Source organism: Schistocerca serialis, chromosome 7 (assembly GCF_023864345.2).
Source record: "Schistocerca serialis cubense isolate TAMUIC-IGC-003099 chromosome 7, iqSchSeri2.2, whole genome shotgun sequence".
Classification (NCBI taxonomy): Eukaryota; Metazoa; Arthropoda; class Insecta; order Orthoptera; family Acrididae; genus Schistocerca; species Schistocerca serialis.
In genome coordinates this window covers 344863156-344888274 of record NC_064644.1, presented here as the reverse complement: position 1 = coordinate 344888274, position 25119 = coordinate 344863156, and the positions used below count along the sequence as shown (strand labels likewise).

Below are 25119 nucleotides of genomic sequence, written 5' to 3'. Positions count from 1 at the left end.
AAGTAGTTGAAATGAGGCTGCAATCGGAGGCAGAACATATGAGCTGGAAAGGGAAATAAGGGCGATCGAGAAAGTACAGGTGGAAAAGTGCACCACGCCAGAGAAACATGCTGGTGTGGGGCAGTATAATGCTACGGGGGACATACAGTTGAGCTATGGCAGCAGTCAAAGACATCATGTGAGCTATGCACTATCCGAACGTTCAGCCCGCCCGGTTGGCCGTGCGGTCTAAGGCACGGCTTTCCGGGCGGGAAGGAGCGCCTGGTTCCCGGCACGAATCCGCCCGGCGGATTTGTGTCGAGGTTCGCTGAACCGGCCAGTCTGTGGATGGTTTTTAGGCGGTTTTCCATCTGCCTTGGCGAATTCGGGCTGGTTCCCCTTATTCCGCCTCAGCTACACTATGTCGGCAATTGCTGCGCAAACAAGTTCTCCACGCACGCGCACACCACCATTACTCTACCACACAGACATAGCGGTTACACTTATCTGGTGTGAGACGTTCCCTGGGGGTCCACCGAGGGCCGAACCGCACAGTAACCCTGGGTTCGGTGTGGGGGGCGGTGGGATGAAGTGGACTGCGGTAGTCGTCGTGGGGTTGTGGACCACTGCGGCTGCGGCGGGGACGGAGCCTCTCCGTCGTTTGTAGGCCCCCAGTTAACGTACAATACAATACAATACAATACAATCCGAACGTTATTGCGGACCACCTACATATCTTCATGCCCGTTGTCGTCTTCAGCAGGACAAGTGTTCTTGTCAGAAGGTCAAAATCGGGGCCCAGAAGAAATACGGGCCCCGCAACGAACGTATGACGTCACACTAGTGGGCTTGTACGACACACTTGGCGTATGCTCGGCTCTGTGCAGGGGCCACGGGAAATTAGTATGTCTTAGCACTGTCATGTGCTATCGAGACCTTGCAAGTATTTAAATGCGCTATTAAAAACGACTAAAGTCGCCTGAAATAGTTAGTCGCTCCCTGCCGGAAACAGCTGCTGGCAGTCTTAAGATGTGTAGTATCAAGCGCTGTGACGGGTGGCGTGTCTTTCCCGTGGGCCTCGTCCAGAATCGTTTTACAGTAGTTTGAGGAGCCTGACAGTGGTACCTTGACGACGAAATTCGCGTGATCTGAACCAGATGGAATACGTGTGGGACTCTATAGGGCGCCATCTCCATGCCCACTAACCATCGACCCGTCACATTTACGGAATTACGCGACCTGTGCAAGACACCTCCGGAAACTTAACAAGCATGTGACGAATCCACGCCACATAGAGCCGTTGCTGTACTGTATTCCAAAGGTGGAGCAACATGCTATTAATCAAGGAGTCACAATGTTTTCGCTCACCACTGCAAAAGCACAGTCTAGTCATTCCAGTAACGAATTTTGATTTGCCGATGAAACACCGGCCCTTTCACCACTATCTAAGTATAATCAGGCGAAGAGGGTACCTTAAAAACCCGTATCGCCGTTTTATTGTGCATCTGAGCCAGAACTCCATTGCACTCCTTTTTTTATTGGCCTTGCTTCGTAAGAAAGCTTTTACTACTTGTGAAAACGAGCTCTCCGTCCATTTCCATAATGACCTTAACGAAGGCGAACGACACAGCTTTTAATTTTCAATTCTCCTTCTTTTCTTTGAGGAACAGAGTTATGGGTGTGCACTACTAAACCTGCAAAGAAATATAAATGCTCACATTTAGCAGTTACTCCCTGAAAAACTGGCTTCGGACTGAAATTTCTTGAAATGTTATAAGCAGATAACACAAGTGTGCAAAACACTGCTTTTTCGTATGATCCAAACAAGTTTAAGCATCTCTGTGCCATCATTGGTAGGGTTACCCCTTCCCCAAATCTATGAAATGTCAACATTTGTTAAGTGATAGTTAAGCCACAATAATCGGACCTCAAGCCAATTTTTGTAATTACCGCGTAATTTTACATTGTAGGGTAATGCAGGACCATTTATACATTATTATATACTGGTAGGTAGTCATCTGCGATGGGATTATGTAAATTTGGTTTGCGAGTTAACACATTCACATTAATATCATTTGGTTGCAGATGACAAGCTACCAGTGCATGATAATGTACTGTTACATAATCGTAAAATGTAAAATTAATGTAACGAAAAAAAGAGACAAAAACTGTCTTTAGGTGTAATTTTTGTAGTTTAGTTATCACTGAAAATATTTTCACATTTCACAGACTTGAATAAAGCAAAACCCACTGATGATGTGACAGAGGTGCTGAAACATGATTGGGAGACCCGAAAAAACAGTGTTTAGCATAACAGGCGGAACTTACGTCAATAATTTAACTGCAAACACAGTGAATGCAAGAGCAGAAAATCCAGTTGATGAAGATAACTTTAGGCTGTATATTTGTTATATTTATAGGAACTGTTCGGTGGTATTCCTTTAGCAGCTTCCAGGTACCAATGAGATGGGTACTAGCTCATATATAAATTTCCGTGATATAATGGATGAGAAGTGGGCCTAGGTTTCAGCAATGTGACACAATATTCAGTATGTTACTTTTATTTTTGGATTCTTGCATGTCATGAGAAATATTTCTGTCGCGGTATGTTCTCCTAAGAATGTAAATATTTCCCAGCGAACGTCGTCGACTCCAGGTACCATGTTTCGACTTGGGTCTTTCAGTTCTCTGACAAATTCTTCTCGTAGCATCGTATCTTCCCATCTCATTTGCATGTCTTTTCTCTTTACTTTACAGAAAATAATCTTTAAGTTTTTTCATTTGAGGGGCGTATAGCCTATGGGATTGATGCTCGATGAATCAAGGAAGTTCTGTGCTGGATTAAGAAAGCATCGAGCATTCGTGAGGATGATTAGTTAGATGACATCAGAACACATGCAGGATCAACATGGATGCCTCTAAGTGAAGACTAACGTATGAATACGTTTAGAGGATGTGTATGTCTGGCAATGGGAGGAAATGAATCTATCGCAGTCTTCTATACAGAATGAACTCAACGCTGTTTTGCACATATGTGGCGCCAATACTACACTTGAGAGAGGCTGAAACAGTAACCGTCAACAGCGTGTTATTCGTGCGCTTTAACTGAAACGAAAAAAGACAGAGATTCGTAATAGTTTTCTAATATTTCCTCTCGTTGTGGTGACGATGACAGTATACAGGTTTTATCCGTAGTTGTCACGGTAATTACGAGAATAGTTTGCGTATTAACAGACTGCATTCTCATACAGCGGTTCTTCAAGAGCAGTTTGAATCACAGAACTGAATAACATCGATTCAATAGGTCGTGCACAATTTAAGAATTCGAAGCAGTGTCAAGTTCCTGCTGAGGAATTGTAGGTCTTTGCCGCACTTAATTCACTTTGTCTCTCGCTAGCGAAACTTTTCGGACTGAACTCTGGGGCAGATGCAGATCGGCATTTACCTCGCTGTGCAATTTCTTAGTTCCTACTCCGCGGAGAACTTCTGTAAGTGAAATCCTAGTGTAACGCGCTGGGCTGGTGCTAAGCGTTCTTTTATTATCAAGATTGGATTTACGTAGGAAGTTCCACTGCGAAGACGACTTCGACTATAGTAATTAATGAAGCAACGTCGTGTGGCGCGCTGCCCATTAAAACACAAACGACAGAAAATAAAACCTAATAATTGCCGATAACCCACTCTTAGGAATCTCAAGTTGAGGAACGAATTTAATTTTCGGTCTTTTCTCTTTTCTGTTTCATCTCCCATCAACGGAACGGAAGGGAAGTTGTGCCAGATGAGACGAGAAAGCGGTAAGAAATGTAGCATGAAGAGAATTCAAACACTTTTGATTCTATACTGGTTATAGGGCACTGAAATTAAGGAACCGCGGTTGATGTTCAAGACTGTCTTTCGCAGAATAGGGGTGAAAATTCTCCCGGAAAATCGGCTGATAGGTCCTGAGAGAACTTTTTTATTTATTGCTTAGCAAATTACATTGTTTTTCAATATATTTATGTTTGCATATTCGCTTGGTATGTTCATATTAAGTTTAAACATGTTTCATCATTTCTTAATGACACAGCGTCATTCAAAATCACACAAAATATAAGCTTTCTTATTCTGAGGCTGTTAATAGTTGACAGTCATGTTATACTCGAGTAAGTTTTACAACATTTTATCACTGTAAAGAAATAATTGGGCAAGAGTTAACACCGTAGAGCAGAGGCTTCCAGACTTTAAGTCATTGTGTATCACTTCACATTTTAAGAAATTTGGGCATATAGCTATATCTTGCTTTTTTAAACTAACCCTGACTTGGGGAGGTGGGTTGTACGGAAGATTGCGCAACGACTGCTGCAGGGCTGAAGAACGACTTTTTTGGGGGGGTTGGGGAGGTATGATTTTCGCCATCTTGTTCAGTGCTGACAGCACGCATGTGGATGTGTGTGTTTTCCTATTTTCTTCTAAACCACTGAATCGATTTCAACCAGTTTTGGTACACTAACTACTTTTTTCCAGGAAGTTAGTAATGTTGGGATAAGAATCACCTAGCTCCAATATGGATTAGGGTGAGAAGGGGTGGTAATGCTTGACATCTAGGCTCCCTTGTACAACATGCCTGTTGTGCAGGTTATATTGAAATGCCTTCCGAGCCTATACACGTAGATGAGAATGTTTGAGCCGAGGGAGAGGGTAGGAGATGCTTAGTGAGAGGGGTAGGGGGTTATGTCCAGAGAGATGGGGGAAAGAGGAGTTGGAGAGAGAAAGGGGGGAAGAGAAGAAAAAGACAGGTAGAGAAGGTGACGGATGAAGAAAGAGGGGATGAATGAGATGGAAAGACAGGGAGGAGGATGAGATGGATAGAGGGTTAGGGGAGGAGGAGATGGATGGAGAGAGGTGGACATGGGAATGTGAACAATGTATGTGCCCTACACATATGCGAAGCCGTGGGTAAAAGACTAGTACGAAATAAAGGTAATGCGTAGTTCGAAAGTAAGGCCAGTGGCACCCAGTATCAACAATTTTGTTTGAGCTGTCAGGCAAAACGAAACAATAAAAAAAATCTAGAAACAAAATACGATGGTAAAGTTGAAGCAGCTCATACGCCACAACGCCCCTAAGCTGTAGTACTATATTTACAGTGCAACGTTCCGGGCGATTCGATACTATCGAGATTCAATACAGAAAACTTTTTCTTCATTTTTGTGCCGATAGCGGCGACGAGCGAGTGAGTTCTGCATGATCTGGTCAACAACGCTCGGAATTAAATATCTGCGGTTTTAATAAAGCAGCTATCTGTAGACGATCCGCTGCTTATCGCCATCGAAGCGGCGATGGCAAATATCGTGCTCGTTTTCTGAAACCGGAATGTGGAATATTGCGCGGCTTGCAGGGTTAGCTTTTACATCACGCGAGCGTCCACAGAACTGCAGTGCAGATGGAGGAAAATATCGAATCAGGTATTATTCGTCATAGCATTTGTACAGAGCGGTTATGCGATAAAATGTAAACACTAACGTTTCAGTAATAAGGATCACGTACATTTACAGAAAAAAACCATCACTTCATCTACGTACATTTCTGCCAATATGATAATAGAGATGACGCAAAAACAAAGCAGGAATTCCATTTGAGTGGCGAGTTATCATAACATTACACGTACATGCATTTTCCTCGTCATGTTAACCTAATTGTGCTATAAAACGAAAGCTTCTACGGGTAATGAAAAACTGTAAACAGACATTGCCACTGATTTTTTTGCAGGAGAGCTATTACACACAATTATTGCTATATGTAAATATATTACTTCTGCTCACATCTAACGGTGCATAAGCGATTTTTTCAATGATTCTGTGAGGGACAGAAAACAGTAATAACATTTCATAGTCCAAAAGAAAAAGAACCGGAATACTGGGAAAATAAAGAAGTGGTAATGGGTGCAGAAAACAAAACTTAAAAATGTTAATGAACACTCCTCGGGCGCTTAGTGATTTTTTGTTTGTTGGTAATGATTCCGTACTAATATGCACGTAAATGTGGGACATATAATTCGATGTTTGTATCGTTATTGTTGTAAGTCAAATCCGTATTACAGCTTTCTACATACCCAAGTATGCAGGTCAAGATGGCAGCATGCTGCCAACGGGCTCAGTGAAAATTTCATTCGGTAACGGAAAAGTGACGGCTGCTATGTCTTTTAGTCTGGAGTTTTGACCTCCGATTGGAGAGGATGTGTTTATCGGGGTACACAGCAGTGCTGCTGTGGTTCAATCTTCACCGTGCTTTTCGTCAGTATAACGGAAAACTGGCCGGAGTGAAGGAGAGACTGTGTGCTGTAATGAGGTGGGAATAGGAATTGCGGAGTTTGTGGGATTTCTGCATTTACGTGCGGCATAGGAAAGTGAATGAACGCAAGGCTAACTGTATTTGATGGATTGCTTATCTTGCGCGGGGGTCATTTTCTTATAACTGGTTTAGTTTAGTTTAAGGAGTTGTATTTATGTACACTCCTGGAAATTGAAATAAGAACACCGTGAATTCATTGTCCCAGGAAGGGGAAACTTTATTGACACATTCCTGGGGTCAGATACATCACATGATCACACTGACAGAACCACAGGCACATAGACACAGGCAACAGAGCATGCACAATGTCGGCACTAGTACAGTGTATATCCACCTTTCGCAGCAATGCAGGCTGCTATTCTCCCATGGAGACGATCGTAGAGATGCTGGATGTAGTCCTGTGGAACGGCTTGCCATGCCATTTCCACCTGGCGCCTCAGTTGGACCAGCGTTCGTGCTGGACGTGCAGACCGCGTGAGACGACGCTTCATCCAGTCCCAAACATGCTCAGTGGGGGACAGATCCGGAGATCTTGCTGGCCAGGGTAGTTGACTTACACCTTCTAGAGCACGTTGGGTGGCACGGGACGCATGCGAACGTGCATTGTCCTCTTGGAACAGCAAGTTCCCTTGCCGGTCTAGGAATGGTAGAACGATGGGTTCGATGACGGTTTGGATGTACCGTGCACTATTCAGTGTCCCCTCGACGATCACCAGTGGTGTACGGCCAGTGTAGGAGATCGCTCCCCACACCATGATGCCGGGTGTTGGCCCTGTGTGCCTCGGTCGTATGCAGTCCTGATTGTGGCGCTCACCCGCACGGCGCCAAACACGCATACGACCATCATTGGCACCAAGGCAGAAGCGACTCTCATCGGTGAAGACGACACGTTTCCATTCGTCCCTCCATTCACGCCTGTCGCGACACCACTGGAGGCGGGCTGCACGATGTTGGGGCGTGAGCGGAAGACGGCCTAACGGTGTGCCGGACCGTAGCCCAGCTTCATGGAGACGGTTGCGAATGGTCCTCGCCGATACCCCAGGAGCAACAGTGTCCCTAATTTGCTGGGAAGTGGCGGTGCGGTCCCCTACGGCACTGCGTAGGATCCTACGGTCTTGGCGTGCGTCCGTGCGTCGCTGCGGTCCGGTCCCAGGTCGACGGGCACGTGCACCTTCCGCCGACCACTGGCGACAACATCGATGTACTGTGGAGACCTCACGCCCCACGTGTTGAGCAATTCGGCGGTACGTCCACCCGGCCTCCCGCATGCCCACTATACGCCCTCGCTCAAAGTCCGTCAACTGCACATACGGTTCACGTCCACGCTGTCGCGGCATGCTACCAGTGTTAAAGACTGCGATGGAGCTCCGTATGCCACGGCAAACTGACTGACACTGACGGCGGCGGTGCACAAATGCTGCGCAGCTAGCGCCATTCGACGGCCAACACCGCGGTTCCTGGTGTGTCCGCTGTGCCGTGCGTGTGATCATTGCTTGTACAGCCCTCTCGCAGTGTCCGGAGTAAGTATGGTGGGTCTGACACACCGGTGTCAATGTGTTCTTTTTTCCATTTCCAGGAGTGTATATTAAATTTGGAGCCCACAGAGCGTTGATTGTGAGCTAGGAAGTGCTTGTAATTGTGTGGCTTGACACCATACGCCAAACTGTTGACAAATATTCATTGGCAAGTTGCCTGTTAAAAATAGTGGGTGGCTTATGGCCGTTTCACAATATTCATGCCATTAGATATATATCCTGTTATTTGTTCTTTGGATATGGGCGACGATCCGTTGCCTTTTCGACTATGCTAAGTGCGATCTGGTTTAGTCTGGTGTCACTAGTCATCCTACTACCCGAATTTTTGTTATTTCTTGTCAGAAAGGGGAAAGACTAACTGTGTTTGTTGGACAAGGACCGGGAGTTTCTACTTCAACTAAATGTGAAAGGAAATGTGTCTGCTAGAGAGTCAATTATTTAAGTTTTTGGGGAATCTGAATCTATGCAAAGTTTCAGACCAACGTATAACTAATAAAGTTTGGTAGAGAAAGAGACAAACGTAGTTATTGGAGCTTTATGTATATGTAATATGACGTCACGAGAGGAGAAGTCGCAGTGTGTTCTGTGGCATCACGAGACAAAATCTTCAGTTACCTTGCACAGCCGTGCAGCGAAATTTTGGAAGGCAGTAAGGAAGAGAAGCACCCGATGGAAGGGATATCGTTGAGTGTTACATGAAGTTTTAACAGGCACAGTGTTGGATCTTCCGCGTATAGGGCAGCCTTAGGTCAGTGAACGGAGTAACTGAGCTCTGCCAAAGGTATTCATACGAAGCTCTTCCAAATCTACTCGAAGCTCATCTCGTGAATTAGGAATTCCTAGGACCACAGTGCTAAGAATTCTAGACAACAGACTGCACCTGTATACACGGAAGATCCATACGAGACACGCGTTGTAACAAAATGATGGAACTTGTGGAGCAGCTTTCGCGACTGAGATATCGGCACGAACCGATTCCACTAACGAGTATCTTCAACGATTTTGTTTTTCAGATGACGCTGCTTTCTATGCTTCAGGCAAAGTTAAAAAGCACAATGTGAGGATGTGCGTTTCGGAAAGTCCACACATTGGCTTAGATCACGTTAGGGATTCCCCTAAAATGGATATGTGGTGCGGTTTAATGCGCAAATGAGTCATTGGCCCTTTCTTTTTGTTGAAAAATCAGTAACAGGTAACATGTATCTGGATATGCTGGAACAATTTACGGAACTAAGAGAGTTGCAGCCTGATGTGGTTTCCCAACAAGATACTGCGCCACCGCGTAGGATACTATGTATTAGAAATTTTCTTAATGAAACGTTCCCTGACAAGTGAACTGGGCTTGGTTGTCCCACTGCCTGGCCTGGAAGATCAGTGAACATAACGACTTTACATTTCTCTTGGTGGGATTACGTAAATGACAAGACTTACGCTACACTGGTACCGGATTCGAATGCTTTCCGGAGAAAAACCGATGCTCTCGAGGGTTTTACTCAAGAAATTTTGTCAAACATATGGCGTGAAATAGAACATCGATTAGACATTCTACGAACAAAAAACAGAGCACATATGGAAGTTTAGAGAAATCGTTACAGAAATTTAGTGGTCTATTCCTTAATTTATCACAAGTCACAAATGTGTAAGTTCTACAGCTTTTTTGTAAAATAAACTATTGATAATTGTGCAAATACTTTTGGTTCGCCCTGTTTTTCTGCTACTCATTACTCTGGTCTTTCTTCTGTTCAATCTCAATCCATTGAGCGTGCTCATTGGAGTATTTAATCTATTTAAGACGACTTCCTTACTTTCACTATCCCCCTCAATAGCTCAGTGGTCAGAGTGTTTGGCTGCTATGATGGAGGACCCGAGTTTGATTCCTGGTACTTCCAGGGTTTTTCCCTTGGTGGGAGGGCACTGACCTTCGTGATGCCTGTTGAGGATCTACTTGACTGAGAAGTAGCGGCTCCAGGGTCGAGAGAACCGACAACCTCCGGAAGAGCAGTACGGGATGACATGGCGGTCGACCGGCCTCGATTGACCCATCAGGGCCATAACGTGGACCTTTTCTTTTTGCCGCACTGTCACTGAAGTTAGCAATGTCATCAGCGAGTCCTATCATTGGTATCTTTTCGCTCTGAGTTTCAGTGCCATTCTTGTAACAACCTTACTTATATCTCCGTTAACGATACTTCGAGGCATAGAGTGAATAGCAGAGTCCAAAAACTACAGCCCTGTCTTATACCCTCCTAATCTGAGCAGTTCGTCCTTAGTCTTCGATTCATATTGTCCCCTTCTGATGCTTGTACATATCGGTACGCATGCGACAGCATGTGCTGCCTTATAAGCTCCACAACGCCGCGCATAAAAAACTGGATTTTTCCACGGCTCATACCTCGGGTACCGATATTGATAGAAAGGTAGGGGCAAGTCTTTTGGATAGCTATTTTGCTAGGGACCATTTGATACCCAGCAGAAGGATCGTCTCAAAGTGACTGTGATAAAATAAAGGGTCAAATTTTGAATACTATACACTTCCCCCAGCGTAGGCAAATGGAGCGAATCGATTGATTGTTTTTACTTTATACGTGGTGGAGTTTGTGGGGGCACCATTTACTTCTCGGGCAGTTCCCGAGAAAACACGAGAACCATGGCTTTTGGGAACCAAAACCGAGCCGCGGATCCCAAGACCGCAAGACAGTAAATAGATGAAATTTGTACGATACATCCCCAAGACCTCGATCTCAAACAACCTTGAAAATTTTCTTGATATCTGTATCCGTTTCAGAAATACAGGGGTTCAAAGTTACCGTAAGCTACTTGTACACGTAAAATACACACGTAATATCCTTTGTGAGGCGAAAACATATTACAGAGTGACGTAACGCGGAGAAATATGCTGCAAAGTGACTCTATTATCATTAGAAGAGTACTGTGATCCCATGTTGTTGTACTAAAGCACATGCAAAAAGTCCGTGAACTTAAAGTCTGGTCTGAGGCGTAAAATTAGTTTCACGTTATTTCAGTTTCACAAAAATAAACTATCAAAGTTTTACTGCCAAGTTCTTTTCATGTGAGTGACTCGGCCAGCTGCAGCAGGGAGATGAAGAGAATCAGCGGAAAATCGTCCTGTCGCAGCACAGAAAAGCTAATATCCTGCTGTTTTACAACCCCATTTTTCAGTCAGTGTTTTAGCTGCTTTATTCTAGCTTCCTCGACACCTCTAAAAATTTTGGCATGATAACAATATTAATGATGAGAGAGAAGGACACTCTAGCAGTGAGAAAGAAACGAGAAAGCAATGACTGCTGGAAGACAGTAGACAAAGGTGTGGTGTAGAAATAGCGAAGGAGACAATTGCATGAGAGAGAGAGAGAGACAGTGACAGTGGAACATATATTAGAGTGACAGAATAGCATACCTGAGCCCCCATCTTACTCTGTTACTCGCTCCTGTGAACGGGAACGCGTTATGCAGATCTTGGTACCTCTCGCGTCCATCTAGTAAAGATAACCTGAAGATGCCTAAATAAGGCGAAACGCGTCGTTGAAAAATAAAAAACTAAAATTGCAACCAGGACTGTTTTTAACCAATACTGTTAAGCACTGGTTTGCTGTATGTTACATATGGATTGGAAGAATTAGCACTAGGAAAAGATAAAGTGAGACAGTGCCAGTGGGAGAGGAATAAAGAGAAGGTGAAAGTGGAAGTGGGTGAGAGCCAGTGGTAATGAGAGACAGAGTCTATGACAATGACAACGAGGAAGAGAGTGATAGTGATAGCAAGAAGAGACAGAAGCAATGGGAAGGAACTGGTGAGACAGTAGCAGTAAGTACAGAACGAAGGAGACTATGTCTGTGATAAAAAAGACAGTCACAGTCAGACACAAAGAGATAATGAGAATGAAATGAACTGAATGAGTGAGTTAGAATGGACGAGTGGGACGGGAAGGGTTTGAGTGACTTGCAGCGATGTACTACTGGATGTGAGCGAGCTACAGTTAGGGAGCGTGTGGGAGTGAGAGGTTGCATGTTAAAAAGGTGCTGAAGAAGGTGAATGACGTGTCTGGTAGTCCAATTTTCAGTCAGTCTTTTAAAACAGGGGCATATTACCTTTCTTGTGCTCCGGTAGGAGCATTTTTTCCGGTGGTTGTATATCACAGGTCTTTCCCTATAGCTTACCCTGTCTTCCAGAAAATTTCGAATATCTTGCACCATTTTACATTGTCGAACGCTCTCTCTGGCTGAGTTTTGTTTCGGCTGGTCAAGTTGAGTGGGGCTAGGAAGATATTCGAGCACTTTTATGCAGAGACGCCTGGCGCCGCTGGGTGAGTTGGCGACGCGACGGCGGCCCAAGTCGCGCCAGGGCCCGTCGGCCGTGACGTAGCCGGCCGGAGGGGCGGCCGAGCGCGCCTAACTTGCGCGGGCCGGCCGCAAGACGATCGTTATAGTTACGGTGTTCTGGAGTGCCTCAAAGGCTTCCTGCGCCGGCGACGCCCGTCGTAAACGTTTACGGTGGGCCAGGCCGTGTTCGCCAATTTGCGAGCAGCCTCCGGGCCGCCAACCGAGCGACTATGGCTCCATTAGGACGGCCTCGCCGCGCAGCGCCACACTGCGCCGTGCCGCTCTCCCAGCGGTGGCATCACGAACTACATCCGTTCCCAAACACCACAGGAATATATACCTCCGTAACGTATTCACATCCAAATCTACACTACTGGCCATTAAAACTGCTACACCACGAAGATGACGTGCTGCAGACGCGAAATTTAACCGACAGGGAGAAGATGCTGTGATATTCAAATGATTAGCTTCTCAGAGCATTCACACAAGGTTGGCGCCGGTGGCGACTCCTACAACGTGCTGACATGAGGAAAGTTTCCAACCGATTTCTCATACACAAACAGCAGTTGACCGACGTTGCCTGGTGAAACGTTGTTGTGTTGCCTCGTGTAAGGAGGAGAAATGCGTACCATCACGTTTCCGACTTTGATAAAGGTCGGATTGTAGCCTATCGCGATTGTGGTTTATCGTATCGCGACATTGCTACTCGCGTTGGTCGAGATCCAATGACTGTTAGCAGAATATGGACTCGGTGGGTTCAGGAGGGTAATACGGAACGCCGTGCTGAATCCCAACGGCCTCGTATCACTAGCGGTCTAGATGACAGGCATCTTATCCGCACGGCTGTAACGGATCGTGCAGCCACGTCTCGATCCCTAAGTCAACAGATGGGGACATTTGCATGACAACAACCATCTGCACCAACAGTTCGACGACGTTTGCAGCAGCATGGACTATCAGCTTGGAGACCATGGCTGCGGTTACCCTTGACGCTGCATCACAGATAGGAGCGCCTGCGATGGTGTACTCAACGACCAACCTGGGTGCACGAATGGCAAAACGTCATTTTTTCGGATGAGTCCAGGTTCTGTTTTACAGCATCATGATGGTTGCATCCGTGTTTGGCAACATCGCGGTGAACGCACATTGGAAGCGTGTATTCGTCATCGCCATACTGGCGTATCACCCGGCGTGATGGTATGGGGCGCCATTGGTTGGTGAAAACGTCTGGTCAATGGTGGCCGAGCAACTGGCTCGTCACAATATGCCAGTCATTACTCTTGATGAACTGTGGTATCGTGTTGAAGCTGCAATGGCAGCTGTACCTGTAGACGCCATCCAAGCTCTGTTTGACTCAATGCCCAGGCGTATCAAGGCCGTTATTACGGCCAGAGGTGGTTGTTCTGGGTGCTGATTTCTCAGGATCTATGCAACCAAATTGCGTGAAAATGTAATCGCATGTCAGTTCTAGTATAATATATTTGTCCAATGAGTACCCGTTTTCATCTGCATTTCTTCTTGGTGTAGCAATTTTAATGGCCAGTAGTGTATATTTTGCGCTACTGCCTAATTTCGAATATTATGTGATAAGTCAAACCAATTTTACATCTCTTTCACGGACCTGGAAAAGGCTTTTCATCGACTACTATGTGATCCCATATGGTTTGTCCTCCGAGAACACGACGCACCTGAAGATCTAAGTGAATGGGTGCGGTTGGTCCAGCACAGTTCAGAGAGTACTATCTCCTGCTGTGGTATCAGGTGACTTCCCGTTCCAGTGAGTCTACCTCAGGGATCAGCGCTTTGTCCACTTTCTTCATCATATTGACACGCGCCACAAGTATTTCAGTAATTAGCATCTTGGACATTGTCGAATGCTGATGATGTTTTGCTGGGCACTGAAGACGAGAACGACCTTAAGTGACAAGTTCAAGCACGGGAGAAACGCTATGTACGAACATTCCGGACTACGCCTCGATGTCAAGAAAATTGATAGCCCGTCAGCTCATGTCAATAACACGGGCATAATCAAGATCAGTTGTACAGATCTACCAAAGACAATCGAAGCCGAGGGCTACTCGCTCCCGAAATCACTAACCGCGCTCTCATTGCATGTCTTAAATGGCGGGCAATGCTTTATGATGGAAAGATACCTTACCGACTCAGGTTGAAAATATAGCACTCTAAAATCCGCTCATTTGTCTTGCACGGCGCAGAATGTTGGTCTGCCACAGAAGAAGGAGGGCAACAACCTGCTGCGATGGAAACCAAAATGCGTCGGTAGACATCTGACATGACAATGACAAATGACGAAATTCGATTGCGGTATAGAGTGGCACATGTCGTTGAGAAAGTGAGGGAAACCGTCTGTGGCTACTTGGACACGCACTTTGAGCAGATCTAGTAACAAAAAAAAAAAGGGCAGATTTTCCTCCGAAGACGATGGTAAATGAGTTTTCGTTGAAAGACTATGGTAAACGACCTACTGAGATGCCGAACTTTACAAAGGCGATAGAAATCAAGATAGCGGTCTTCTTCTCGACCAAGCACTCGATCACACGAAATGGAGAGAGCCAGCCAATAGGACGGACCTCGGTACATTGGGGAGAAGCAATGAAGAAGAGGAAGAAGAGAAAGAAGCTGACGTGCAGGAGCACACATCACCAAGCTATCCAACCAATAACGCATGGAGAGAAAACATAAAACTTATGACATTTTTTTCTTATCATTCATTGTTATTTCGCACCCTCATCTATCAAGGAGAGATTATATCCACCCAGTATTTGAGAATTAGAGCACTTAGCAACTTCAAACAGACTTCATACACGGTTTCAAAACTCTACTAAACATTTTCTCTCTAACACCTCCCACAAAATTATGAAGAGTAAATGTTTATCGCTTACTTTATTTTCGCTGTTCAAGCGGCCAAACTTCAGTATCAATCACGACGTTTTAATTTAATACTTCTTTACTACTAACTCTATCAGCAAAGCCGTTTGCAGATAGTATCTGTATATTTCATTGAAAGTGTCTTCAAAATTAAATTTCTGTACGACGTATAGTTCAGGATCACTGAGAAGCGTGACAAACTAGCCCTTGTGTTCTTTTTTCTTTTTCTTTTTCTTTATTGATTGGAGTGCAAATTATCCATATTATATTCATCTAGTGTTTCAGAATGAGAGCACTTAGCGACTCCCGACTAACTTTAAGCGTAATTTCAAAACTTTCCTCATTGTTCAAATGTGTGTGAATTTCTAAGGGACCAAACTGCTGAGGTCATCGGTCCCTAGACTTACACACTACTTAAACTAACTTATGCTAAGAACAACACACACACCCATGTCCGAGGGAGGACTCGATCCTCCGACGGGAGGGGCCGCTCACTCAGTGACAAGGCGCCGCTAATCGCGCGGCCACTCCGCGCGGCACTTTCTTAAACGTGCTTAAAGTGAACTCATTTGTAAAGCAATCGTATCTTCGGAACTCTTTTATACGTGGTATTTCGATTCTTTAAAGAATCGGGAATTTATTGTCATCTGAAGATTTCTTTAGTTACTGTTGATAAATGAACATTAGCGACTTGACACCCAGACAAGACGATTATCCCCTCTAGCTTCCACCACAGCGGCCAGTCTGAACCCAAGTAGTCTCTACAGGAGCGATTTACCGCGAGTTCTGCATCATCTTGGCAACATTTCAAGTGCTTGCTTCATACTACATGGTGACGACATACGTCTGCTTTTAAAGCCTCACCCATCTCAGGTCTATCTGTACGAATAACGTAATGGATCCAAGAGCCACAAATGCTACCACATACTGACCGCGATAGTATCTTGGTAACCCGCTACGCAGATCTGGAATCTCAAGACTCGTTCAAAATTCGTTATTTTAGCTTTTTATATTCCGGCTTGTCGCTCTACAGTGAAGTTGCCGTGTTCAATGAGCCCACTCTAAGATTGTTGTCTTCCTAGAAAATATAGGAGTCGAGTACTAGTCCGTATCTTAGACTTGTCAACGCTTGCGGATTACCGGTAATCCTGCACTTCTAGTCAACAGAGAAGAAGTCGCCAGCGGCCTTCTTCTGCTCTTCGCTTAATGGAACGTGCTGGCGGGCAGATACGATCGGAGTCCGCTGGCGAAAATTAATGGAGGGAACGGCAGGGCGGAGGTCGTCCGCTGAAATTTCCCGCATTAATCGTCGTTATAAGGCCGCCGCAGTTTGTCTGGGCCGTAGCCCGAGGCGATAGCGGCCGCCAACGACCTGTGATTGATACTTGGAAACCATCTTAATGACGCGCACCGCCGCTTATCCTCGCTAAATTAATGTTTCGCGGCTTTTAACGTAATCATTCCTTCACGCAGGTTTCGGTGCAGACTGATAGACGTATCCTCGTTCTGCCTAAGTAATATCGGTAGTGTATGGATCCAGAGACTCAGAGACAAAGGTGCAGAAGTTGATAATGTATTTCTTCAGGGAGTATTTGACAATTTTGGACGTCGTTACGGAGATTAATATTTCAATATTACATTTAAAAAATCGAGATAGGATTTTTTTAAAAAATTTAGGTTTCTGGTTACGGCCTTTTCATAAAAAGTAGTCCTCATTGCATCACATTTTTATTGCTTTTAATTATTATTACCGGTTTTTGGTTTTAGACCATCGTCTGGCTGAGACTCTGATAAACAGACTGTATCAAAAAGAATCATCCGATTTGGTATGTCTACTTTTTGATACAAGCTTAAAAAGTTTTTCCCATACCTTTTCATAGGTGTTCAATGTGCCCCACCCCCCTTTAGATGCAAGACATATGTCAATGACATATTCAAATTGTTCCCACACTGCAGCGAGCATGTCTTGAGTTACAACTTCCACAGCTGCTGTTATGCGATGTCTCAGTTCATTCACTGTTGCTAGTAATAGAGGCACAGAAAAAGAGTCTTTTATAAACACTCCGAAGAAATAATCACATATAGTCAGGTTTGGCGCCCCTGGAGGCCAGTAATGATTTGGTCCAGATTTGGCCCAGTACGAACGATCCATCGTTCAGTAATCCTTTATTTAGAAATTACCGCACTTCCAGATGCCAGTGTTGCGGTGCCCCTTCCTGTTGGTAAATGAAGTCGTTCGAATCAGTCTCCAACTGTCTCCAACTGTCTCCAACTGTGGGAAAAGAAAGTTCTCAAGCATATCGAGATATGTGCTGTGTGTAACAGCGTTCCCGGCAAAGAAAAATGGACCATACACCTTTTCCTGTGAAACTGCACAAAACACATTAAATTTTGGAGAGTCTCTCTGATGTTGTACAACTTAATGTAGTTGTAGCGTACCCCATATTCTCAAATTATGACGGTTCACCTTTCCATTTAAATAGAACGCTGCCTCGTCGCTAAACACTAAGCGTGGAATAAAACTGTGATCCTGCATCTTGCCAAGAACGAAATTACGGAACTCCATACGTTGTTGTTTGTCAACTTCAAGAAGAGCTTGCAGTAGCTGAATTTTGTACGTTTTCATGTGTAAACGTCGACGCAACACACACCAGACTGACGTCGGTGACGTGGCGAACAGATCTCTGCGGACTCCTTGAGAAACCATGGCGGATGCGTTCGACGTCTGTGTCAGACTTTCGGGGATGGCCCTACGATTTGCCTTTACACAAACAACCTGTTTCTCGAAATTGTTCATGCCATCGTCTAATGCTCTGTGCCGTAGGAGGACCCACACCAAACCTAGTACGATAGTCACGCTGAACAGTTACTACTGACCCGCCCGCACTGCGCAAAATGTAGAACAGAAAACGCTTTCTGTTGTCCCGACACCATTTTTACTAGGACTGAAGTAGGCACACACTGCTGCTACCTAACGGGAACCATGTCAAACCCGAGAGTTTGCTCATTCCAACAGAATGTTGTTCACGCAAGTATCTCAAATAATATAATAGTTATGATTAATTTTTTAAATCAGATGATTCTTTCTGACACACTCAGTATATAATATTTGCAAAGGCTCATCTATGACAGACTGTTATAAAGCTTAAAATCTGACGTAAAAGTAGCACTAGTTATGATATAAAATGATGTGTTAACCAGATGACGTGTGGAGCCATTGCAAGGACTAGCTAGTAATCCACAAATGGGGTATAGAAGTTTTTATTATGGACCACATGGGGAATGGTGTGTGGGGCTGCCTGTTAGAACCCATAGCCTTTGCTAGCTAAATAAGAGACGGGACTACACAGCGTTTCGTGCATGTAATCTGGGTAACACATCATTTTATATTGTAACTACAGTTGTTTTATGTTAGATTTTAAAACTTGCCCAGAACTCGTCATACATGAATCTTTATAAGCATTACATATTTCAGAGCCTCGGACTGACGATGGTCTTAATCCGAAAACCGGTAATCATACTTGAATGTTAATGCGATCTGAAAAATAGGAAGGTACGTGATGCACTTACGTGCTGCACTCAAGCGAACAAAAGACGAGCTTGCCGAGTATTGTACCAGATTTGTGTATGGATAGGTGACTTCCTTGCAGGTGGAAAACACGTTGCTCATAACGGAACACCATCGATAAGATATGAAAGTAATTTCGGGAGTACCGCAAGGAACTGTGATAGGACCGTTATTGTTAAAAAAAAATGGTTCAAATGGCTCTGAGCACTATGCGACTTAACTTCTGAGGTCATCAGTCGCCTAGAACGTAGAACTAATTAAACCTAACTAACCTAAGGACATCACACACATCCATGCCCGAGGCAGGATTTGAACCTGAAACCGTAGCGGTCGCGCGGTTCCAGACTGCAGCGCCTAGAACCACTCGGCCACCCTGGCCAGCGAAAAAAAAAAAAAAAAAAAAAAAAAAAAAAAAAAAAAAAAAAAAAAAAAAAAAAAAAAAAAAAGGACACATAGCAGCTATTTCCGTTTATTTGAAAGTTAATATCCTTTCTTTATCATTTCACACCTTTGTTCTTCTGCAGATTTCTTATCGCAATTGTATCTTTATTGTCGTGCTGCTCGAAGGTGGCTGCTCCGCGCGGCCAACGTCAGAGAAAAATATTATGACACAATCGAAATACAGACATTGGCTGCGGGCGGCAATTGATTGGAAAATCAACGGGGAAAGTCGAAAATTTGTGCCTTTCGAACCTGGTCCCTTGCTTAGTAGGCAGATGCTCTGGCCACTAAGCCATCCGGACAGAATGGCCATTGCAACTGCACGGACTACCGTAGGACGCTCCAGACACACCCAAATTCTCAACTTATCCACACACTACTAATGTATTGCCCCTCGCTCATCATCCTCATTACACGCGGCATTTCACCGATTCCCGCAAAAGTTCGAACCTGGTGTGGAGCTGCACTGAAGAGACCAATGTCCATCTTGCCTTATATACTGGGTAATCAAAAAGTCAGTATAAATTTGAAAACTTAATAAACCACGGAATAATGTAGATAGAGAGGTAAAAATTGACACACATGCTCGCAATGACACGAGGTTTTATTAGAACAAAAAAAAAGTGTTTCTAGACGCGTGAAAGATTTCTTGCGCGCGTCGTTTGGTGATGATCGTGTGCTCAGCCGCCACTTTTGTCATGCTTGGCCTCCCAGGTCCCCAGACCTCAGTCCGTGCGATTATTGGCTTTGGGGTTACCTGAAGTCGCAAGTGTAACGTGATCGAGCGACATCTCTAGGGATGCTGAAAGATAACATCCGACGCCAATGCCTCACCATAACTCCGGACATGCTTTACAGTGCTGTTCACAACATGATTCCTCGACTACAGCTATTGTTGAGGAATGATGGTGGACATATTGAGCATTTCCTGTAAAAAACATCATCTTTGCTTTGTCTTACTTTGTTATGCTAATTATTGCTATTCTGATCAGATGAAGCGCCATCTGTCGGACATTTTTTGAACGTTTGTATTTTTTTGGTTCTAATAAAACTCCATGTCATTCCAAGCATATGTGTCAATTTGTACCTCTCTATCTACATTATTCCGTGATTTATTCAGTTTTCAAATTTATACTGACCTTTTGATCACCCAGTATGTCATGGCTGCTGAATCAAAATGGTGTCTGTTCTTTCGAACATATCCGAAAGAACGGATAGCATGAGTATCTTTCTCTGCATTATTTGGATTTTTTCCTACCCACGGAATAAAGAAAATAGCCAAACCTAAGAGATAACAAAACGATATTTTTTCCCAAAAATCGAATTTTTGCACCCCCCCCCCCCCTGCCCCCCTCGCGTTAAGCAATCTCTCTCCTGCTCTTCAGACGCGGTTGGAACGGAAAGGGAACTCAACACGAGGTACAGTGGGGAGTACTCATTGGCACGCACTTGACAGTAGGCATGTAGGCGTAGATAACTTGATGTACAGGTATGTGCGTCACAATGGCTACTCTATTAGCTACTGCTGCAGGCTAGCATCACGCTGTGATTTCTGTCTCGCGCGGTTCACCCTTTGGCGACCACCTTCAGAGCTCTGTGAAGAACACGCGAGCGCCGCGCCTCGCAGTGATAGCTGCGGGCAGGTCTAAGCCTTTCATCTGAATTTCAAAACGCGGCAGCTGGCGCTCGGCCCACAGAAGAAGTGCCGTCCGCTCCGCCAGAATTTAACTAATGAGATAGTGATGACCTTTCCTTCCGCGACAAAGTTCGTCGAGGCAAAGGGATGTTAAAAAAATTTAATTTCGGAGTTTGAAGGACGGGACTCGGAAGTTCCGTCAACAAGCTGGCGCCTTTGGCGCAGCGTCCAACAAGTGCACACAATCTGGTCGTTGCGTGCGAAGTTGGCGCACGCTCGCTTTCGGACTACAAGGCTGTTATTTTCTATTCCGAGGTATGTTTCGTAATGTTATTGACTATCGATGTGGCTCCGTACTGGAGTTATATTTGGACATTCTAAGTGGAGGCTATACCGTGTGCAAGGGAAGCTACTCGGTGCCTGCTGAACGATTCTCGTTTTCTTCAGTCCATTGCTTGACTGGGTGGAAATATCTCACCGGTTCATGGCAGAAACCAAGTTGCTAGAAGTACTCAATAAGGCACGGATTTTCGATTTATTATGCTTTTTCCTTCCATTTTAAAGTTTTCTGGTAATGACGGAAAGCCTTAGTTTGGAAGGTATGCGTTTTATGCAAAGATTGTTTTAAAATTTATCCGAGCAAAATTCTCTGACTATTGCAACATTTGTTTCTTAAAAAAAAGTCTCATTGTTGTATATTGTATTACCTGCTAAAGTGAATAAAGTGTAAATGAGAAAATATCTCTGGTATGCACAGAAAATAATTTTATTGGTCTACTTGGCAAAACACCTTTCCTTTCTCCGTAGATACAACCAGACGAATCCTGTGCTACCCCCACACCTTACAATCCTACTGAACATATTTGTTCTCCCCCTCTCCCATCCCTTAAATATCCTTTCTCTCCACTGGAAATCCATCACATTCTAGATGAGAGTGCTGCGCTTTCTTTTAAGATCGTTACCTATCTTCAACATATTTAAACATTGCTATTTACGTTTTTATTTCTTTTAGTTTATTTTGCACGAATCAAAAATGAAGGAAGCCAATAGTTAACTTTTATATGAATACCGTCAATAAATTCAGTCTTTAAATAATTTTCAAAGCATTTCTAAATATCCTCTAAGAAGAAGAAGAGAAAAAATAAAAATAAAAACACGACGATCACGAAGGAATTATCCGAACGGGGCCGAAGTCGTTAGATGAGATATAGATGTACAGACAAACAAATGATTACATTTTCAGAAATAATTGGATAATGTATTCAAGAGAAAGAACTTCACAGAATAAACAGTTCAGTAACGCGTTGGTCCATCTCTGGCCCTAGTGCATGCAGTTATTCGGCTTGACATGTTTGGTACAGTTGTTTGATGCCCTCCTGAGCGATATGAGCTCTAGAATTCCTTTTCTTACATGCATTTGGAGGACTGACAGAATTAGTGTTAGCAAGTTCATCTCCTCATGACAGCATTTTAAATTACGAAACTGAAAATAATGAAAATATTTTGTTGCCCATGGAATCCATTAGATAAGCAACATGCAGCTGGTATTTGGTTCCGGGATAGCGATTTAGTAATACGGATATCCCATAAGAGCATGGCCGACCTGCTCAGTACTGTTTAGAGCATCGTCCTACAGTTAATACTATACATACAACTGACAAATTAACGAATCACTTCGAGCGTCGTCGTCAATGTAACGAACGACTGCGTGCTCCTTGTCTGAATGTATTCACGCTCTATGGACCAGAGTCTTTGGCGCCGAATTTATTTGTGGCAGTTGGCGATTTATCGAGGCGTGGAAATAAAGGCAGTGTGTTTTCGTTATACACTGTGACCCAAAAATCCTCCCTGTCTCCCAAAGACATTTGGTGCTAAAATTAGAGTGCTCGAACACGTTCAGACAAGGAGAGCCGCACCACGACACCTACGACTGGTATTTCAAATGGATTGGGACTTGGAGTATTAAACTGAACTGAATCAAGAATGCCTGAGAAAGTGGTTGACACGTTGACTGAGAATGAGAAGTCAAAAATGACTTATCCGCCTTATGCTGCCCCAATATCCGTAAAGATCGGTAAACTCTTAGGGAAACATGGCATTCAGTAAACTTCGCTCCCTTCATCCAGGATAAAAACCGGTCTTTGTAACGTTAAAGACGATATAGGTCTCCGAAAGCCGGGTGTTCATCGCATTCCATGCGAATGTGGCATGTCTCACTTTGGGGAGGCTTTCAGAACAGTCGAGGATATATTGCAAGGATCGTCAGCGACACACCCGAGTAAAACAACCAAGATAATCAGCTTTCGCCGAGCACTGCCTCGAACATAATCATGAAACGAAATACGATGAGACCAGTGTCGTGGTGCAAACACCAAGTTTATGGGGTAGCATAATTAATGAGTCTATCGAAATACAGACCTAATAAACAGGCGTGGAGGCTTCAGTTTAGATAACGCTTTGGATCCGGCATTCTATTAAAATCTCGTCGAGCATCGCATCCATCAGAGTTAGAAAATGCTGAGTGAAGTTGCGTTTCGCGGAGTACCAGTCTGTGCTCTATAAAGCAAAAGAGCACCAAACGGCGTAGTGGAAGTCGGGAAACGAACTTTGATGTAAACTGCGGCGTGATACCAACATTATTTCGAAGTGTGGTTCGAGTCCAGGCAGCAAGTACACTTAACAGCAAAATTCGCAGCACGTCGAAACACGGCTGGGTCGGTCGTTAAAATATTGTGCAAAAATGGAAATAACTCGGCTGAACACCCTGAAGCTCACTACTAAACAACCGTTTCACTTGGAAGGTAGTCTCGTTTTTCGAAGTTCCTTCTTGTTTTTCTTATGCCTTTGTCACGCACCGACGGAGGTTCGGCATGGTCATTAACGGATTTGACATGGTTAATCTCAAGGAAAGGTTGGATTTCTTTCCTGTCGCCACCCCATCACGTCCCCATCTTCCCTCCTCTGGGGCCGAGTATGAAAGCGAGCAGAAGTTTTTTTCTGAATGTTTGCGAATTGTGTAACTGAGGCAGGACGGGTGCCAGCCCGCCATTCACATAGTGGTATGTGGAAAACTGCCCATAAAACCACATCTAGGCTGGCCGGCACACCTACCGACGTCGTTCACGTGCCAGGCGGATTCGATCCGGGGCCGGCGCACCTCCCCGTCGCGGCAGCAGCGCTTTGGCGCGCACGTCTTTCCAGTCGAGTGTTTCTCAAAATTCGTTAGTTTGGCTAAATGTTCCTGTGCTTCAGAGTTCTAAGACACTAAAATGGTAGTGGAATTTTCTCTGTTAATATTTACTATAATTTCAGAGAGATTTCTTTTCATCTACGAGTGGGATATGCATTACCAAGAGCCTTTAACGTGTCATAAATAAACTACAGTTTCCGGAAAACGTACCCTAAGTTTAAGGTATTCATTATCACTGTCGGGTACTGACGATTATTTGCAGCACTCTATAAGGAAATGCTATAAGTTTTTCAGCATCGTATTTACTTCAACAAATAGAAAATTAGTTAGAATATGAAGTTGTATTTTATTACGAGAACTCTGCGAATGAATTTGACGAAGCGTGCATCGTATCTCAAACGTTTATTAAAAAATTCATACTTCCGGTTTACCAAAAAAGTAGCAGCTCCTTAGATCCCAGTTGTAAGAGATGGATTACGTATGATGCCTAGATGACGGTGCCCGTGCGTAAATGCAAGAGTGTTCCTTCCACGACTTGCTAATGAAAAGACTACGGGAACAGCGCCAGATACTCTACTTCATAGCCGGCCGCGGTGGTCTCGCGGTTCTAGGCGCGCAGTCCGGAACCGTGCGACTGCTACGGTCGCAGGTTCGAATCCTGCCTCGGGCATGGATGTGTGTGATGTCCTTAGGTTAGTTAGGTTTAAGTAGTTCTAAGTTCTAGGTGACTGATGACCACAGCTGTTAAGTCGCATAGTGCTCAGAGCCATTTGAACAATTTGAACTCTACTTCATACGAACTCTTGCTACTATGCCCCTGATCTGTAGGCAGCTTTGAGCGACCGTAAGGTTCTACTGTGCGGCCAACCCGCGCCAAAGTGGTGGCGTTGTTGGTCGAATATGGAAGGAAGATGCCGGCTTAACGTCCCGTCGACGACGGGGTCATAGGAGATAACATACTAACCATTCTTCTTCTCCATTCGTTGCCTCTTTCATTTATTTAGGTGTTTAATATTCAGGACATGCGCAGTTAGTCTTACCGAACTTTTCTAATACCCTCGCCCAATTCTCAACTTCATTACATGCTCTGATACGTAAAGTGAAGGAGTACAAGACGACATGAATGCCTTCCTAAGTATCTACATCAATTTTCAATGGAAGTCATTAGCTTGAGAAAAGATAAGAAGACTCTACCGCTATGTGTGAGCTAC

The 25119-nt window shown here is 44.4% G+C and overlaps 1 protein-coding gene across 1 annotated transcript in view; it reads right to left on the bottom strand.

Moving 5' to 3' along the window:
* Positions 1–25119, bottom strand: part of LOC126413073 (uncharacterized) — a 524918-nt gene that overhangs the window by 482604 nt on the left and 17195 nt on the right. The window lies entirely within an intron of this gene.